General features: G+C 46.6%; 1 protein-coding gene across 2 annotated transcripts in view; it reads left to right on the plus strand.

Annotated features, from left to right (window-relative positions):
* Nucleotides 1-18,768, plus strand: part of Dock5 (dedicator of cytokinesis 5) — a 221,083-nt gene that overhangs the window by 299 nt on the left and 202,016 nt on the right. The window lies entirely within an intron of this gene.

Consider the following 18,768-nt stretch of genomic DNA (forward strand, 5'->3'; position numbering starts at 1 on the left):
GGCGCACAGGGGGTGGCACGCGCCTTTGGTGGGGGTGGGAGGCCACCCCGTCCTGCGCTCCCCGGGAGTTGCAAAAGGAATGGGAATCCGGGGTGGCGCGGTTGGAAGTCTTAAGAGGCAGGAAGTGTGGGAGGGGGAAGTGGGTCCCCGGGCTGTGTGTGAGGACACTCGCGGGGCATGGATGGGGAAGAGGGGTGACACAGCCCTCCGAGCCCGGAGCCTCCACGGAGGGTACGGTGGGGACCGTTCCTTAAAGGACTCGTCAGCTAGGTACCGGAGAGTCTCCGCCTGCCCCACGGTCGCTGAGCACTGCTGGGGAGTGTGGGCTTGGATCCGAACTCATGGCCATTCCGGGCCAGGACCCAAGAGGAAACCAGGTCCTTTCACTTTTAGCCCCGGAGCGCGGGAGATCGGGTACGACCTGTAAGCAAGCGCGGGGCGATTACCATAGCAATTATACTTCAAGGGGGAGCTTCTCGGATAAACCATTGGTGTGTGAGGAGGATTTTACCACTTCCTCCAGGTTTTCATTCACTTGGCCTCTTTGAAATTTAATCTTTTACTCCACTCCCTTGGCCGCGTCTCTTCCCCCCCCCCCCCCGCCCCGTCACCTCCTGAGCTTGGAGAAGCTGAAGGTATTAACACCTAAACTCCTATACTCTTCCAAGAGACACTTCACATCAGTAGGCGCCCCTTCATCTTTAGTGTGTTCTTACGTTCATACAGATTGCGAGTTTACATATATATTTATTATACATACCCCCTGTTTTCTCGCTCTTCCTTGCCTGTAAGTTACTCTTAGAATTCTTGCTCCCTCCAATGCTTGCAGCTCAATGAGTAGGTTTCCTCGGCCCCACGTGCTCAGCTCTGCATTAGCCCCGAGGCTGCCAGTAAGTTAGGGGCTCTCTGCCAGGTGCGGGCTAGTCAGCAAGTAGCCGGTAGTTATCCAAGTGCAATGCTGAGGAGCACCGGGCGTGTGTCGCTCAGTGGCAGGCACAAGGCCCTGGGTTCCAGCACCCCCCCCCCCCGTGTGTGTGTATAAGAGGGTCTGCTGGATAAATGCACTCAGTACTGCATGCCCTTGATGTTGGGGGTACTGTTCTAAGAAGCAGGCTAACCTAATTTCTCTGGAGATTTAATGCAGTTTTTCTTCTAGTTTGAGGTTAGCATTTCAGTTGCCCCAGTGTGGACCCTGTTCCGGTTTGGTTAGATGGAAGAAGTCAGAGCCTCCATTGTGTGTTTTAGTTTTCTTTGAGTTTGACGGCTTACTGAAAAGCGGTTACAAGTGCCTTAAACGCTAATTACAAAAATCTATTGATTTAATTTTAACCAGGTTGAAGGTGGTCTCCAAAAATGACTTCACTGTAATTGATTATTCTTCCTCCCCCCCCAAATGTGCTTTCTATTACCATAGTTGTGGAAACAGGAGTATTGCTTTCTTTTCACTGCCCCCCCCCACACACTGGCCAGCTGTGTTTCTTACCATCAATCATAAAACTCTGGTGAGCATTTCTAGGGCGCGCGTTATTGAAATGCCCCAGTATGTCACGTGGGACATCTTACTTGACTGGGCACAGCAGATCGGGATCGGTGTGGGTGTGACAGAAGGGCACACACACAAGCTACATGCGCAAAAGTCCTTTGTGTCCCCCGGGTGTGGAGGCCTTCCGTGGCTACAGGAGAGAAAGTCTGAAAGGGAGCCCAGCGCTGGGAGGTTCCCAGGGGTGGTCTCTTCTCCTCACCAGGGTTCTCACCGCTGCTTTCCTTAACTCCCCAGTGCTGACTAGGTGCCCACCACAGGGTCCCTCCCCTCCCATGGGAGTCGGCTCCGTGTGCTTGTCCACTGCCCAGAGTACCGTCCCAAGTCTGGCCTTTCCATCTGGGTGGGGCTCAAATCTGTTATCATCCCAAAGCTCCACACCCTTTCCTCACAACCTGTATACCCCTTCCTTTATCACTCAGTTCTCAGCCCTTATCAGAGGGAGTAGTTTTATGTCTCTAGACTGCCAGCTGTGCTAGGTGAATACCACAGCCCTCTCACCTCTAAGGCTTCCCTCTCTGCAGTCAGCCAAATGAAGTCCACAAATATTAGATGAAGGATCCCAGAAAGAGAGAAACCACCCTCACATAAACTTTTGTTATATTGTTATAATCTATTTCATTACTGGTTATTATGAGTAGTCTTATTGTGTCCAGTTATAACTTAAATTCTCATAGATACTTGTGCATAGAAGGAAACTGTGTGTACGGGGGCTTCAGGAATCCCCTGGATTATTGGAACCATGTCTATTGTGGATCCGGGGTCTGCTGGATAAATGCACTCAGTCCTGCATGCCCTTGATGTTGGGGGTTACTGTTCTAAAGCAGGCTAACCTAATTTCTCCGGAGATTTAATGCAACTTTTCTTCTAGTTTAAGGTTAGCATTCCACTTGCCCCAGTGTGGGTCCTGTTTTGGTTTGGTTAGGTGGAAGAAGTCAGAGCCTCCATTGTGTCTTTAGCTCTGCAAGTTAAAAAGAAAAAAAGAGTAATTCTGATGATTAGACAAGGAAGCGGTTGCTGCCTGGGAGTGTAACTGGGCATGCTGGTTCGGCTGGGCTGTTTTGGGGTGTCACCCCTGCCCAGCGTCTGCGGGGCTGATTGCCTTCTGGTGAAGGAAGCCCTAGGGCCATAGGGTCTTGAGGCTCCCACCAAGCGCCGGTGTCCCTGCAGGGTGGCTGAGCGGGTGGAGCTGGGGACTTGTGTCTGGGGAGACCGCTGTCCTGCTGTACTCCTTTTGGCTGTTCCTGATGCAGCCTGGGCAGGGAATGGACGCAGGGGGTCCTCTGTCTCTAGTGTCGAGTGGTAGGGATGCGTAGCCGCGTTGTCTGGTGACAGGACCGATACTCTGAATTCTTTAAGGTTCTTTCAGTTCCCCGCGTCAGTACTGCAGGGCGATGTCCTGAGAGCTGCGTCCTAAGTGCCTGGGAGCAAGTGTTCTTCCCTGGAGTTAGGCAGCCTCATCCTTTCCTCTGTCCCTTGTTGCTTCTCTTTTTATTTGTTTATTTGCCATACTGGTGAACTCTATCCCCATTTTGAAAAGAGGGTTTTGCTGTGTTTTCCAGGCAGGCCTTGAACTTGCACTTTTCCTGCCTCTCGAATGAGCCTGGATTGCAGACATTCGTCCATCAGGCCTGGCATTCTTTCTTTTTGCTTTTTGGGTGTAAGAATGTGTAAGGTATCTATTTGAATTTTTGAGCAGATATTAGCGATAAACATGTAAGTCATTCTTTGAATTTATTTTTATTTATTTGAGAGTGACAGAGAGAAAAAGGGAGAGAGTGAGAGAGAGAGAGAGAATGGGCACGCCAGGGCCTCCAGCCACTGCAAACGAACTCCAGACGCATGCGCCCCCCCTTGTGCATCTGGCTAACGTGGGTCCTGGGGAATCAAGCCTCGAACCACGGTCCTTAGGCTTCACAGGCAAGCGCTTAACTGCTAAGCCATCTCTCCAGCCCCATTCTTTGAATTTTTGAAGTGGTCCTCTTTTCGTTTGAGACAGTTTGCTACTGTAGTAGACACTTGCCTTGATGCTCCGGCCTCAACCTCTCACGTGCTGACATTACAGGTAGGCGTCATCGTGTTAAGCTGAAATACAGTTTTGTTATTATTTTAGTTATGAGACACATACACATACACACAGAGAATGGGCATGCCAGGGTCTTTAGCCACTGCAAACAAATTCTAGATGCATGCACCACCTTGTGCATCTGGTTCCACGTGGGTACTGGGAAAGAGAACCTGGATCCTTAGACTTTGGTGGCAAGCTCCTTATCCTTAACCAACGAGCCATCTCTCTGGCCCCCAGTTTTTTTCTATTTTAAGCAGCAACTCATTCTAGCCCAGGCTGATCTGGAACTCCAAACTCATGGAGATATTCCTACCTCAGCCTCCCAGCTGCTGGCATGAAAGGAGTAAGCCACCACAGCTGGCTGGCTTGAAATATATATTAATTTTACTTATTTGACAGAGAAGGAGAGAGAGGAGAGAGAGAAAATGGGCACACCAGGGCCTCCAGCCATTGCAAACGAACTCCAGACACATGTGCCCCCCCTTGTGCATGTGGCTAACGTGAGGCCCGGGGAATCAAACTTGGGTCCTTTGGCTTTGCAGGCAAACGCCTTAACTGCTAAGCCATCCCTCCAGCCCTTGAAATATATTTGTATGTGTACTTCCACAAAGCCATTTATGTTAAGAACAGCCAAAGATTGAATAGGTCGTGACTTCTCTGCAACGTGATTCACCAGTGTGTGCTGGGATTCCCCTGTCTTTGGTAATGTGTGGTAGATATTTGGGGGGCGGTATTTGTTTCCCTCGTTTGTTCACCCCAGTTAGCCCAACAGCATTTGGCTTTGTGGAGCAGATGCCCACATGACGACTTCATACTTAAGCCAGGCTCTGCGGGTCTCTGTTCAAGGCTTCGGTGCGTTGACGCTGCCGGCTCGACTCTCCTTCACTGTATGTTCACGCTACAGCTGGAGTGCGTCAGCAGGGCGCGGATCTCAGAGAGACAGTATGGGTTCCTTTTTTTTTTCTTTTGAGGTAGGATCTTGAAATGCAGCCCAAGCTGGCCTTGTACTCAAGGGGGACCTTGAACTTGTGATCCTCTTGCCTCCACCTTCCAAGTGTTGGGAGTGCAGACCTGCAACACCATGCCAGGTTTACATTCGGCCGGGCCTCTAGTATGCTAGGCAAGCACTTCACCACCTGAGCTCCATCTCCAGCCCTTCAAGTTTTCTTCTTAAAGAGAACGCCCTCCAGGGCTTCTTGCCTTCTAGGTTGCATGAAACTATTTGGCTATCTAGTGAAGAAGCCAGTGGATTTCTTCCACGAGATGCTTCTTTTCTGAGTACTTAAGTTACAGAGACTGAAGATGACACACTCGTTGTACTAAAACATTTGCCAATGTTTCTCATTTTTGATTTTTAAAATATTTGATTATTTGCATGTGTGTGTTGGGGGCCGGGGTTGCGCCAGGGTCTCTTGTCACTGTAAATAAAACCAGATGTTTGCACCACTTTTTGTGTCTGGCTTATTTGGATGGCTTGGGAATTGAACCCTGGTCATCAGGCTTTGCAAGCAAGCACCTTTAATCCCTGAGTCATCTTCTCATCTCCTCAAGTTTTTGATAATACTGATAGGTTTTCCATCGTGCTTTAAATAACAAGGTGGTGGCAGATAGTAGCTCTGATAATTTTGAATTAGTGATGAGTCTATGTGACTTTTTTTTTTTTGCTGATATCCCTCCTCACCTCAATAGAATAAGAACGAGCTAGTGATTGTTATTGGTGAGAAGGTTTCAGACACAGCTAGTGCCTCAGGTCAATTGAAGGGAATGATTGTCACTTAGAAAATAGAGGTATAAAGCTGGGCAGTGGTGGTGCACGCCTTTAATCCCAGCACTCGGGAGGCAGAGGTAGGAGGATCGCTGTGAGTCCGAGGCCACCCTGAGACTATAGTGAATTCCAGGTCAACCTGGGCTAGAGTGAGACCCGACCTCGCAAAACCAGAAAAGAAAGAGGAGGTATAACTTTCCTCCCTGCCCAAGCCCATGAGCCCTTGGCTGATGCTCACATTGATGATTAGCTGTGGAACCATCTGAGTGATAAGTAGCACTTGTCTGTCACATCTCTACGTGTGCCATGGTGCGAGGGCATCCAGAACTGTATCAGGCTGAAGAAATCCCTGTCCCGATGTGTTCATGTCCCATCAGCATGGAGAAGAAGGGACAAAAGACCAAAGAATTATTAGCAAGGGTACAAATGGGCAAAAACGATGCCACGCTTCCAAGTACTTTTTGTTCAGAAAATAGTGCTGTTCACAAAAACTGCATATTGATATTACCATGTGCTGGGTTTATTTTATTGTGTTGATTTTAAATTCATGTTTTTTAAATGCACCACTTTGGATTTCTGAGGAAATGACTGGTGATAGGTATAACTTACATAAACAAAAGCCCCTTGCGGGGGGGGGGGGTTCTCAGCTGGAGGCGCATAAAAGGTTCCGAGCACTACTGCTTTACTTGTCATTTCAAACCAGTCATCGTGGCAGAGCTGTGAGTTGCTTGGTCCCCTTTTCCAGAGGAGGAAATGCATGTGTAGATCCATCTTTTCATCAACAGCCGTGTCATCTGCTTCGAACTCATCTTCACTCTCTACTGTGTTTCCCAGACTCCAGCTGTTCGTGGCATCCCGTCCAGAGACCACCGTGAGGCACTTCACAGATAGCGTTCTGCCCACTCGACATCATACTGTTATCTTTTTTTGAAAATTTTTATTCATTTATTTATTTGAGAGTGACAGACACAGAGAGAAAGACAGGTAGAGGGAGAGAGAGAGAATGGGCGCGCCAGGGCTTCCAGCCTCTGCAAATGAACTCCAGACGTGTGCGCCCCCTTGTGCATCTGGCTAACGTGGGACCTGGGGAACCGAGCCTCGAACCGGGGTCCTTAGGCTTCAAAGGCAAGCGCTTAACCGCTAAGCCATCTCTCCAGCCCCATACTGTTATTTTTAGAAAAATGATTATCTGGCGCATGCATGTGGAATTCGTCTGCAGTGGCTGGAAGCCCTGGCGTGCCCATTCTCTCCCTCTCTGCCTCATTCTCTGTCTGTCGCTCTCAAATAAATAAATAAAAATAAACCAAAAAAAAATTAAAAAAAGAAAGATGGTTATCTGTTCATGTATGTATGTATATGTGGGGACATGCATGCCACACAAGTACCACTTTGCATGTGGATTTACATGGGTGCTGGGGAAATCAAACCCAGATCCACAGGTTTTTATAAACCAGCCCCTTTAAATGCTGAGCCATCTCCTCAGCCCAGATATCATACTGTTTTCTATGTGGCGTTTTCTTCTTGTTGCTTCTTTTTTTTATATATATATCGTTAGGTAAATATTGATAAAGCTTTGTCTTCCTCTGTCACCTGGCTTAGAGAGAAGTAGTTACAGAAAATAAAAGGGACAAACTTGAAAGAGCAGTCAGGTTCTGGCTGGACACCTGTCTGCTTTTTACTAAACAGTGAGGGTGTTGGTGCCAGTGCCAATGTCCAACTGAGTCTTTCTCTTAATCATACCATCTGTTCCTCTTAATATTTAAATTAATATTTTTATCTGCTTTTTGACATTTTCATGCATGCATCTTACATTTTGATCACATGTGCCCTCCCCCCACATTACCCTGCCTTATCCCTTTCAGTATCACTGCACTCCTCCTCCTCATTAACCACTGGCGAGGCCACAGAAGAGAATGACTCCCTGACCCAGAAATCATGAACTGTCATTAGCACAGGCAACAGCTTACCACGGCACTCCTCCCCATCCTCCGGCTCCTACGTTCTTTCTTTCCCGTCTTCACTGTTGTATCCTGAGCCCCAGGGCTGGGGAGTGATGTGTATGGGATCAGTGTCTGATGAGTGCTTGGCTTTACACAAGACATCTACACCATTCCCCTTTTAAAAGATGCAAGATTTGAATGATCTAAAAGGAAGCCATAGCATACTACTTCCCTTTTCATGGTAGAAGCACTCCATCACAAACACTGAGTGAGTGAAGATGGTAGCCCTTCCTTATCCATGGATTTATTCTCCACAGTCCCAGTTACCCATGATCATGGACATGTGAAATGGAATATTCCAGGAATAATTACTTCTTAAGTTTCAAATGGATTGCTTTTCTAGTCATGGATGAAGTCTCTCCCTGCCCAGGTCTGTCCTGCAGGACACTCATCACCCCTTTGTCCCATATATTCGTGGTTAGACACTACTCACCTGTTAGTCAATAAGGAGCCCACCTCAGTCACCAGTGATGGCTGTGGGATGGTGGTGTTCTGTTCTTGGAACCTTTTATTTTACTTGTTAGTGGTCCCAGGGCCCAGGAGTAGCCATCTTGGCAATTTTTTTCAACTATGGCTATAACTGTGCTATTACAGTTGTTGTTAATCTCTTATGGTGCCCAGTTGTTGTTTTTTTTTTATTTAAAATTCATCATAGGTCTGCATGTATGGGACAATCATAGTGTATGTGGGGTTTGGTACTTGTATTAGTTACTTGAAGCAATTTAAGAAGGGAAAGGTTTTACTGTGACTTACAGTTTTGAGGGCGTACACTCCATCGTGGCAGCGGGAGGCCAGGTGGACACATGACCTCCACAACCAGGAAGCAGAGAACAACAGGAAACGGGGGCCAGCATTTAAACCGTGCAGGCTCACCTCCAAGTGACCTTCCTCCAGCAAGGCTCCATCTCCTAAAGGCTCCACAGCCTTTCCAAACAGCACCAGTAACTAGGGGTCACCTGTTCGAACACCTGACTGAGCCCTGGGGAACATTTCTCATTCAAACCACAGCAGTGCCGTGCACAGTTCCAGGGCTCCACTAGGGGTTTGGAGAATATCCTCACAGAAAACAGAGCGCCTCTTTGTCTGTCCCCAGCTGGGCACTTAACGTGTCATTGTCGCTGTTCTCCATGGATTTGTGAGGGAATGTGCAAGTGTCAGGAGGAGTAAATAGGGGGATTACAAATAAATTTAGTGAGTAGACTCTGGAAATGCTGAAGATCAACTGTAATTAAGTGCAAGGAGAGTTGGGTATACAAACCACTTCCCGTGTGTGGCAGATTTGATGTAGTAGACTCTTTTTCTGGGGCGAGGGAGAAGGTTTCCAGATAAGGTCTCTCTCTAGGCTGACCTGGAATTCACTATGTAGTCTCAGGGTGGCCTCGAACTCTCGGCTGTCCTTTTACCTCTGCCTCTCGAGTGCTGGGATTAAAGGTGTGCGCCTCCACGCCTGGCCGATGCAGTACACTCTTGAAGTGCTTTCTTGTCTAGTCTTCCCATGTCACCACGCCTGTCCTCCCCATCCTTCTGCCTTGCCAAGATCCCTTAATGTTTGCTGCCCTGGGCTGGTTTCTGTGTTTTCTTTGTCTACCTGGCACCGAGTAACCTCATGCCACCCCTGGCTTCTATGCCCAAGCATGTGCTGCTGTACCCAGCATGCACCAGGTAAGCCCTCTCTGGCTCAATCCCTGTTTAATGTGTTGGACAGAAGTTTGGAACTTCTCTACCCAGATGTGTACCCAGACCCAGTTCTCTCCTGTGTGCTGGGTCTCAGCCAGTTACCAAAGTTCAGTGTGTCCTTAAGCTCAGTCTGTCCTGCCTCCACATTCTATCCTGAAACCACTGCTTGCTATCTCTGGTGTCTGCTTGTCCTTCAGGCTTGTGGCTCCTTCCCAGAGCACCTGCCTTCTAACTCTCCTTACTGTCTGCCCTCTTTAATTTTGCTGCAAACAACAGCAAAAGGAAGCTTTGAAAGAGAAAATTCCCTCACTGTCTCTTGCCCCTGTAAGTTACCCGTGCTTTTCCGATGTGCTTTAGGTAGCATGGTAACTCTTCTCGTCTTGGCTTACAAAGCCCTGCGTGATGAAAACGGCTGTGTCTTTTTTGTCTGACTCCTGCCCTGCTTCCCCCCAGCCTTCCAGCTACATTAGCTGCATTTCTGTGTTTTGAACTCACCAGTTTGACTCAGGGCCTTGGTACTCGCCCCTCCCTCTTGTGGAATGTGCTTCCTGCATGTTAAAATAAGCCCAATTCTCTTTGGTCATCTCAGTCTTCCTTCAGATAACCCCTCCTCAGAGAGATTCCTCTGAGATCCCTTGCTGACGGGCGCCACCACCTTGACCCACACTTTGACATGGGGAGCCCTTTTTTCTGGGATTGACTCTCTGGTTCCCATACTAGGCTGTGAAAACTATGAGGTCAGAAACTCATGCATTTTCTTTTCTTTTTTTTTTTTTTTTTTTTTTTTTTTAGCAGCAGACCCTACTCCAGCCCCAGGAATCGTACCTGGCTTGGAGTTAGCACCCAGTGAATCAATGTGTTGAGTGCATAGGTGAAAGCTGAGCTCATCAGTTACCTAATGATGTCTAGCCTACCTTAAAAGGAGTTTTGCCCACACTTGAGAAAAGGTTGCCCTAAGCAGACTTCCCACATGACAAAAGACTAAGAAAAGACACATGAAGAAAGTGGATTCTCTGAATTGTGTGAGTCTAGGATCATGTGCACACCATGGTGCAAGGGAGGAATTGACACAACAAACGTTGCATTAATATATATTACCTGTGGAGGAAGGGGTATGATAGGGTCAGCTGGGTGGAAAGGAAAGGTTAGCCGTCGGTGGTGACTGGACTTGAGAGGGTGTGAGTCACTGGATGGGTGCTGTGTGAGCAGGAGCTGGGGAGATTCTGTCTACTGGGAGAAACCAGACTTGGAGACTCCTGGAATACTTCCTGGAATACTAAAGGAACTGTGTGCTTTTACTGTCAGAACATGGGGGCTGTGGAGCAGATGATTAAAGGGCGAAGGTGAGACCCCACAGGTCATGTGGAGGAGAAAACATGTCCTGCTAAGGGCCTTTCAAACAAAGGGAGTAATGACTCAAACATTAGCTGGTTAGCAGTGGGAAGACTGAGTCAGGAGGGCTGTGGATTCAAGGCCATTTTAGGCTATAGAGACTGTGTTCAAAACACACACACACACACACACACACACACACACACACACACACACACAAACAGCTTATCAAAATCTGTGCGTTGGTCACAGAGGTAACACTACCTGCTACTGCCAAGCTAGCTGAAAACGTAAATGAGCCTGTGGTTTCCCCTTACATGGATTTTATGAGACAAATTAAATGTGTTGAGGGTAAGGAATCCAGTCTCTACCATATTTTCTTATAAAGCAAAAGCTTTCCAACTGTTAATTGGCTCATTTCCAGAAATACACAGTGTAATTACATAATGACTATAACCCCTTTCTTTAAATGAGTTTTTTTTTCAAAAGAATAATTTTTAAAAAGCTGTTTGTAGTAGTGTATACCCATACTCCCAGCACTCGGGAAGTGGAGGCAGGAGGATCATAAGTTCAAGGCTAGCCTGGGTTATGTAGAGAGAGACCTTGCCTCAAAAACAAAACAAAAAAAAAGTAGTGCTTTGAGAGTAGTTTTTTTTTTAATTTTTTAAAAAATTTTATTTTACTTTATTTATTTGAGAGTGACAGATAGAGAGAGAAAGAGGGAGAGTGAGAGAGAGAGCGAATGGGCGCGCCAGGGCCTCCAGCCACTGAAAACGAACTCCAGATGCATGTGCCCCCTTGTGCATCTGGCTAACGTGGGTCCTGGGGAGCCAAGCCTTGAACCGGGGTCCTTAGGCTTCACAGGCAAGCACTTAACCGCTAAGCCATCTCTCCAGCCCTTGAGAGTGGTTTTAATGAACTTGGACCTTTGACCCATATTTCTGAGATCCAGTTCTTTACTTGGTATCTCAATGAAGGGCTGGGTATGGTGGTATACACCTGTAATCCCAGCACACAGGAGGCAGAGGTGAGAAGATTCCAAAATTGAGATCAGGCTGAGTTACTCAGGGAGGCCTTGTCACATGAAGAAAAACAAAACAGAATTTGTTTCCTCCAAATGTGCCTTTCTCCTTCATCAAACAGCTCAAATCCTTCAAGACATGCTTATTCCTTGTGCACATTAAAGGTTATAAAAGCTCCTTTAGGTGTTCTGACCGTGGCTTGTGACAACCCCAACATTGACGGGGCCTGTGTCATGGGGGTTCAAGGAGAGCTTTGGAGACCTTGTTTTGAGGCCCACAACGGATGACATGCGTATTCGCTGTGTTTGTCCTGGTGATGTTCAGTGCCCTCCGGCAGCCTGGGGTGGCTGTTAGGGCCCCTCCAGCCATTGTTTGAATTTCTGGCAGCCACTCCCCAAGCCAGAGACAAAAGTGCGCTTTGTGTGTCTGAGCTCCGGGCCATCACATAGCCCCTGTTGTGCAAAGGGCCTGGAACTCACAATCCACCTTTTCTCTCAGATTTCCGACCTGATGCAGCTCCCGTTGTCCACATCAGGTGATAGCTGTACCCTCAGGTCACTTCCTTTAAGGGTCCTGGGTGTCCACTCATGGTCCTTGCAGACCTCTGGAGGGAAGGAGGTTAGAGCAGAGATGAATTCCCTCTGGAAATAACTTGCTGAGTCAGCCAAGGTGAGCAGCAACCTGAGGCAGTTTTGTCACCTGGGTTCTTTAGCTAAGCATTCCGTCACCCGCCATGTGGCCCTCACTTCCCAACTCTTCCTGCCAGAGACCATCTGTGAGCCTTAAGGCTGTTAGGAATCTCACAGTTCTGAATTCTTGCCTGTGAGATCATAAAATCTTGAGAGCTGGGTTCTGATAGCAATACCTCTTGGGCAACACTCACATTGGAGAAGAAAGATGCCCGAGAGGTGTAGGACTTTTCCAGAGTTACTGTTGGTCCCAGACTTTGGTTTCAACTTGTTTCTCAGCTGTTGCTCTTCTCATGAAATCACAGATGAAAGCCACTTTATTGGATTTCCATCCCGAGAAGAAAATAAGTGCCCACGTCTTCTCTGTTTTATTGTCTCGGTAGGTAGAGGTTTTGTGATAAATAACAGAGCTTGGGTATGGATTTCTGTGAGTTTGAGGCCAGCCTGGAGCTTAACCAGAGTGAGGTAGTTCTAGGTCAGCGGGGGCTGGAATGAGACCCTACCTCAAAGAAGTCAAGAACAATAATAATAAAAATATAAGGCTCAAGGGCCCAGTGTGGGGATGCATGCCTGCAATTTCAGCTCTTTGGAGGTGGAGGCAGATTGATAAGTTCAAAGCTAACCTTGGCTACATAATGAGCTTGAGCCTAGCCTGAGCTAAATGAAACCTTGTCTCAAAACAACAAAACAAAATAAACATCAATGAAAAGATCCAGGGGCTGGGACTATTGCTCATTGGTGGAGTATTTTCCTTGCCCCAAGTTCCATTCTCCACACTGCAAAAAGTAAGAAATCCATCACAAATCAGTGAGGTCCCAACTACTTCTAAACCACCACATTCCTCTTTTAAAGAATTCTGTGAAGGAAGTATGGTTGAGCCTACAAAGGGATGACGCACTGTGCGTCCCACAGTTTGGTCACCCACTTCTCTTTGGGTGTCAGGCCTGGGCTTGAAGCCCCGCGTCTGTGGTTCGCGGTACCTTGATGGTTCTAGGACATCAGTTGCAGGATTAATAAGCAACGTGCATTCTCACCACAACATCACGGGCAGGTTTGAGAACTGGGGTCACTGTTTCACAGAGCATTGAGGGGTGGAGGACAGGCATGTTGACGATAGAGGAATGTGAAAGTGACCTGGAGGTCTGAGAATGTGTAGTTTTGTTAGACATAGATTTGAGCAAAATGATGATACCGTATCCTAAACTTCCTGTGGCAGTCAGGCACCCTCTTCTCCCATGACTTATTTGGCTTCTGCTCTACTCTGTGGTGGGAACAGACCCCTTAACTCTGGGTAGGGAGGTGGGACCTCATTTCATGCTGACTCTGTCATTCTTCTGGAGCAAGATCCTCCTAAAACAGGAGCACACCCACCTGCAGGTGCTCTGCTGGGCCAGCGGGACTCCCTCCAAGGACGTTGCCTTTTCTCTTACTGTGGTCAGCGGAAGACTGTTGTCAGGTCCTGACTGTGATTCATGCGGGGTGTTTCTTTTCAGCCTTGCAGGATTCATGGGCTCCATATTTGAAGGCTGTATACGTTTTCTAAGTCAATGGATGCCAAAAGCATAGTTGAACAATTGTCTTAGAGCAAGGATTCCAAGGCTCTAACACATTGGGAAGTTTGGTGTATTTGAAGTGGGAGCCTGTCATATCCAGTAACCATACTGTGAGGTCATTATGGTTTCAAGAATCAAGCTAGGGCTAGAGAGATGCCTTAGTGGTTAAGGTGCTTACCAGCAAAGCCAAAGGACCCAGGTTCGATTTCCCCAGAACACATGTAAGCCAGACGCACAAGGTGGCACATGTGTCTGGAGTTCATTTGCACTGGCAGGAGGCCCTGGTGAGCCCATTCTCTCTCTCTGTCTGCCTCTATTTCTCTCTCCCAAATAAGTAAAATGAAATATAGAAGTCAGCATGGATTTTTTTGAACCTCTGTCAAGTAATGGTTAAATTGAAGTGGGCTGGAGAGATAGCTCAGTGGGTGAGAGCATTTGCCACACAAACATGAGGCCGTCCCTGGACCCACATAAAAATTAGGGTGTGGGCCACATATGTCTGGAACCACAGTCCTGTGTGTGTGTGTGTGTGTGGGGCTCTTACCAGCCAGTCTAGTAGCTTTAGCTTCAGGGAGAGACTCCATCTCAAGGAATCAAAGCAAGGAGTGACAGAAGAGGGTGCCTGCCATTCTCCTCATGTGTGCATGGGTGCACAGTTCTGTAGACACACACACGTGTACACCATGCACACTCCTGTATACACACACACCACACCACACATGCACTATATACACATGCAAACACACACACACACACACACACACACACGCTGAAGATGCACGAGGCATTACAATTCTATTTCCATTTTAGAGATTCTGTCCTATAATATGCCTCATGTCTGTGGGAAGTAATGTATGGATCAGATATTATTCATGACAGCATTATAGCAGAAACATAAAAAAAGTATGACTCAATTAGGGAGGGACAGTAATATATGATACTTACACATGATGGAATTCTATACAGCCATTAAAGAGCAGTTGGGCTTACCCACAGTGTCAGGTAAAAATGACCCCGGCATGCAGATTGAAGGACGGTCTTTCCAACAAATGGCCTTGGGTCAGGGCATCTTGACCATGTCATGCACACCCTACTTCCTATCTGTATATGGGTGAGGTGAGTTTTCATGGTGTGAAGATGTAATGAACTATGTTTTTCTGCACATAAATCTAAGTAGACATTTTTGTCATAAAAAGGAGCAAAGTGATTCATTGCTAGGGAGTTTTCCAGGATTTGTTTCACTGACAGAGCAGGATGCAGAAAATGTATATAGTATTCAGTTCGCCCAGTTTAAAAAAAAAACAAAAAAAAAAAAACGCATTGCCGGACCTGCTACGTGTTATTCACAGTTTTAGGTAATCAAAGTAGCGGGAACAAGCGTGTGTGCCTTCAGATGCTCGACCAGGAGCGAGGAATTGGCTGTGGACTGGTTCCTGGAAGGGAATGAGGTTGGGGTCCAGCAGTGGGAAACTTTTTTTAAAATATTTTTTGTTCATTTTTTATTTATTTGAGAGCGACAGACACAGAGAGAAAGACAGATAGAGGGAGAGAGAGAGAGAATGGGCGCGCCAGGGCCTCCAGCCTCTGCAAACGAACTCCAGACGCGTGCGCCCCCTTCTGCATCTGGCTAACGTGGGACCTGGGGAACCGAGCCTCGAACCGGGGTCCTTAGGCTTCACAGGCGAGCGCTTAACCGCTAAGCCGTCTCTCCAGCCCAGTGGGAAACTTTTATGCAATAGTTTTGTACCTGTGAATGGATGATTAATCTAAACAAATTGAACTTAACAGTCCTGTTGCTATTCATGTCAACTGTGTCACAAGGAAGCCACTGCTGTCACCTCTGAAACATCCTAGTTTGGAGGTTTACCTCAAAAAACACAGGATGATTTGGTTTGGTGCATAAGGTTACCTTCCATTGCTGATTTGCACATCCTCGCAATGTAGCTTGATAAATGTTCTTGCAATTGCTGGTGGCCATGTATAATTTAATACACTTTGCTTTCTACCATCAGTTAATTATGTATGGTACACTCCATCTCTTCAGTTCTAATTATAAAAAAAAAAAATCAAAAGGCAAGATTTTGCTTCAGCTAAACAAAGTTGAAATTTTCATGTTTACATTAGTCTTTTTTGTTTATAATCCTGAATTTGAAAACTCATAACCTCACATCTCATTAATTTTAATTTGTTGGTTGTTTCAAGGACCTAAATGGCTATTTCTTGGTTGATGAACCATTATTCTCAAGGTTTGACTTTTCTTTATGTAAAGACAGTGAAGTTTGATACCACTATTTCATTTTGATAAGGTGATGGTTATATAGCTTTTGCTCTTGTATTACATAAAGCTTTTCAATAATAGCACATCTATGTATAATTACCTGTATAACCTAGTATTTTTATTAATGCATGTCTTTAAGAAAAAAAAAGTTGTCTAGGAGTTGGAAAGATGGCTAAGCAGCTAAAGGCACTTGCTTGCAAAGTCTGCCAGCCTGGGTTCAATTCCCTAGTCACTCATGTAAAGCCAGATTGGCATTTGTTTGCAGTGGCAAGAGAGCTTGACACACCCATACACACACATGTGCAAATAAATAAACAAAATTTTAACAAAAGAGCTGGGCACGGTGGCACACGCCTTTAATCCCAGCACTTGGGAGGCAGAGGTAGAGGGGTTGTAAGTTCAAGGCCGGTCTGGGGCTACAGAGTAAGTTCCAGGTCAGCCTGAGCTAGAGTGAGATCCAACCTCAAAACAAACGAACCTCAAAAATTTGACGAAAGCAAATGGAGTTAGTGAAGAGAGTTGAGACTGATGTCCGTTCACTTAGCACCCATGTCAAGCTCAACCTGGAACCGTGGCCACTACTTTCAGAACTGCAGACTGTGGTGCCCTGCTGCCAAGCCTGGCTTGAGGTCAGTGTCATCGGGGGTTAGTCCAAGAGCCCTTCACCGCAGTGACGCTGGCGAGGGCAGCTGCTTCAGGCTGGGATTCTTAAAGTCCAGCACTTCTCGCTTTCATTGCTCTCTACCTTTCTGAGCTCATGCAAGGCAGCAGGCCAAGTAAGCAGGCAGGAATGAGACGCTCACACTTCCGGGTACAGCGGTGAGCTGTAAGTGATTGTTATCTGAAGTTCTCAGGTGAGCTTCCTGCCGGGAACTAGCCTGGCCGTGGGGCTCCCTTGTTCCTATGACTGGGTAGTTGACACTGCTTGCCTCTAAACTTTCTTCATGGGTCCCGACTAAATTCTATTTTATTTTCCAATTGTATGCAATGGTTTGATCTTGCAAGAACTTCCTCAAAAAAAAAAAAATAATGTCTGCACTCCAGGAGGTCTCCTGCTGCTGTGAGGAGCGGTCACTTCTTGGCTTAGAGCAGGCTGGGATCCTAAGAGGAACGTATGAATGAGTGGTTCACTCACAGTGAATTTGCATGGGTGTGATGAGGCATGCCCACTTTAGTGGGAATCCCCATGCAGTGGATTTATCCTCGGTGCAATGAGGCAGTCTGCATTTGCTGATTGCCTTCTGTGTGCAGTGGGTCACTGCATGGACAAAAATATTCAGCAATGTATAGAAAGCATATACAAAGGGTAATTGGGGCTCATGACGGCTGGTTTCCCTCTCTTTGGTCTGGTAGAGTGCTACAGAACACACTCCGAACTCATGAATCCAGGACAATTGTGTCCAGGGGCCCCTGGGCCCATCAATTTATGTTCTGAGTGCTTTTGTGCCTACAAGCCTGCCTTAAATAAGACAGAGGCCTACTTGAGCCAAATACGTGTCTGTGTATAGAAGAGCCTGAAGTCATTTCTTAGAAGATCGTGACATGCCTGGGGAGAGGTTGGTATCCAGTTCGCCTTTGGCAGTGTGAGTATTGCGGCTCCCAGTGATTTTCCAATAGCCGGATCGCTTCAGGGAGGTCTGCTCATAAGCTCACAACTTCAGCCATGGTTGGAGTCCATCAAAGAATCCTTGTCATGTCTCAGTTCCAGTCTAGCCAAAAGCCTTGGAAGTTTGAGTCTGTCTCTTATATTCTCTTCCTTGCATTAGATATGCGTCTGCTTGCTCTGTTCCGGTTTGGACAACCCACCTCATTTCAAAAGCGAATAGCTCACTTCATGAAGCATAGTCACCCTATCGCTGTCCTCTTTGGTGGCATTTTGGTTCTGGTTTAGATCAGGGACATAAGGATAAAGTTTAGAGTAGCAAAAGAGAGTCCTTCGCTGGCTACCCAAAATACTAAGATGTTAAAGATCCGAGAGGACCTGAAATTTCGTGTTCATCCTCATCCCTCTCCCCTTTTATTTTTACTTTGATTTCTTTTAGGTGCTGGGGAACAAAAGTTTATGTTGGGAGGCATTAACTAATAGTTGTCAAAGCTCAGGGACAGTAGGGTACCTCTGGGGTCCTTTCTGAACACTCCTGTCAGCAGCAGATGGGGGAAATAGAAACAGCCAGAGCGTGGCAGGTTTTCTGTTGTCAACACGTACTTTTTCTCTCCTTTCGCTGCAGCCTGGAGTGGTGGGTTTGATTCTTTTGGACAAGCAGAGGAGTTTTGTCTTTTTGTCCTGCTAAAATTGTATTGTATCTTGCTCATTCAAAGTTCTGAGAATTCCTTGCTAGTTTTTATGTAATTAAATTCATTAGTTTATAATTTTACTTAATTTTTAAAACATTTATTTATTTGAGAGAGAGAGAGAGATTAAGAATGAATGGGCGTGCCAGGGCATCCAGTCACTGCAGACAACCTCCAGACGCATGTGTCCCCTTGTGCATCTGGCTAACGTGGGTCCTGGAGAATTGAACCAGGATCCTTTGGCTTTGCAGGCAAAGGCCTTAAGTGATAAGCCATCTCTCCAGTCCTATTTTACTTAATTAAAAAATTTTTAATTTTATTTATTTGAGAGAGCGTGTCAGAAAGAGAGAGAATGGACATGCCACCACCTCCAGTCACAGCAAATGAACTCCAGATGCATGTGCCACCTTACGCATCCGGCTGACATCCTGGGGAATCAAACCTGGGTCCCTTGACTTTGTAGGCAAGTGCCTTAACCACTAAGCAATCTCTCCAGCCCTAGTTTTTTTTTTTTTTTTAAAGCACACATTTGGAGTAAACTAGCTTTAAGAA

Source organism: Jaculus jaculus, chromosome 12 (genome assembly GCF_020740685.1).
Source record: "Jaculus jaculus isolate mJacJac1 chromosome 12, mJacJac1.mat.Y.cur, whole genome shotgun sequence".
Taxonomy (NCBI): Eukaryota; Metazoa; Chordata; class Mammalia; order Rodentia; family Dipodidae; genus Jaculus; species Jaculus jaculus.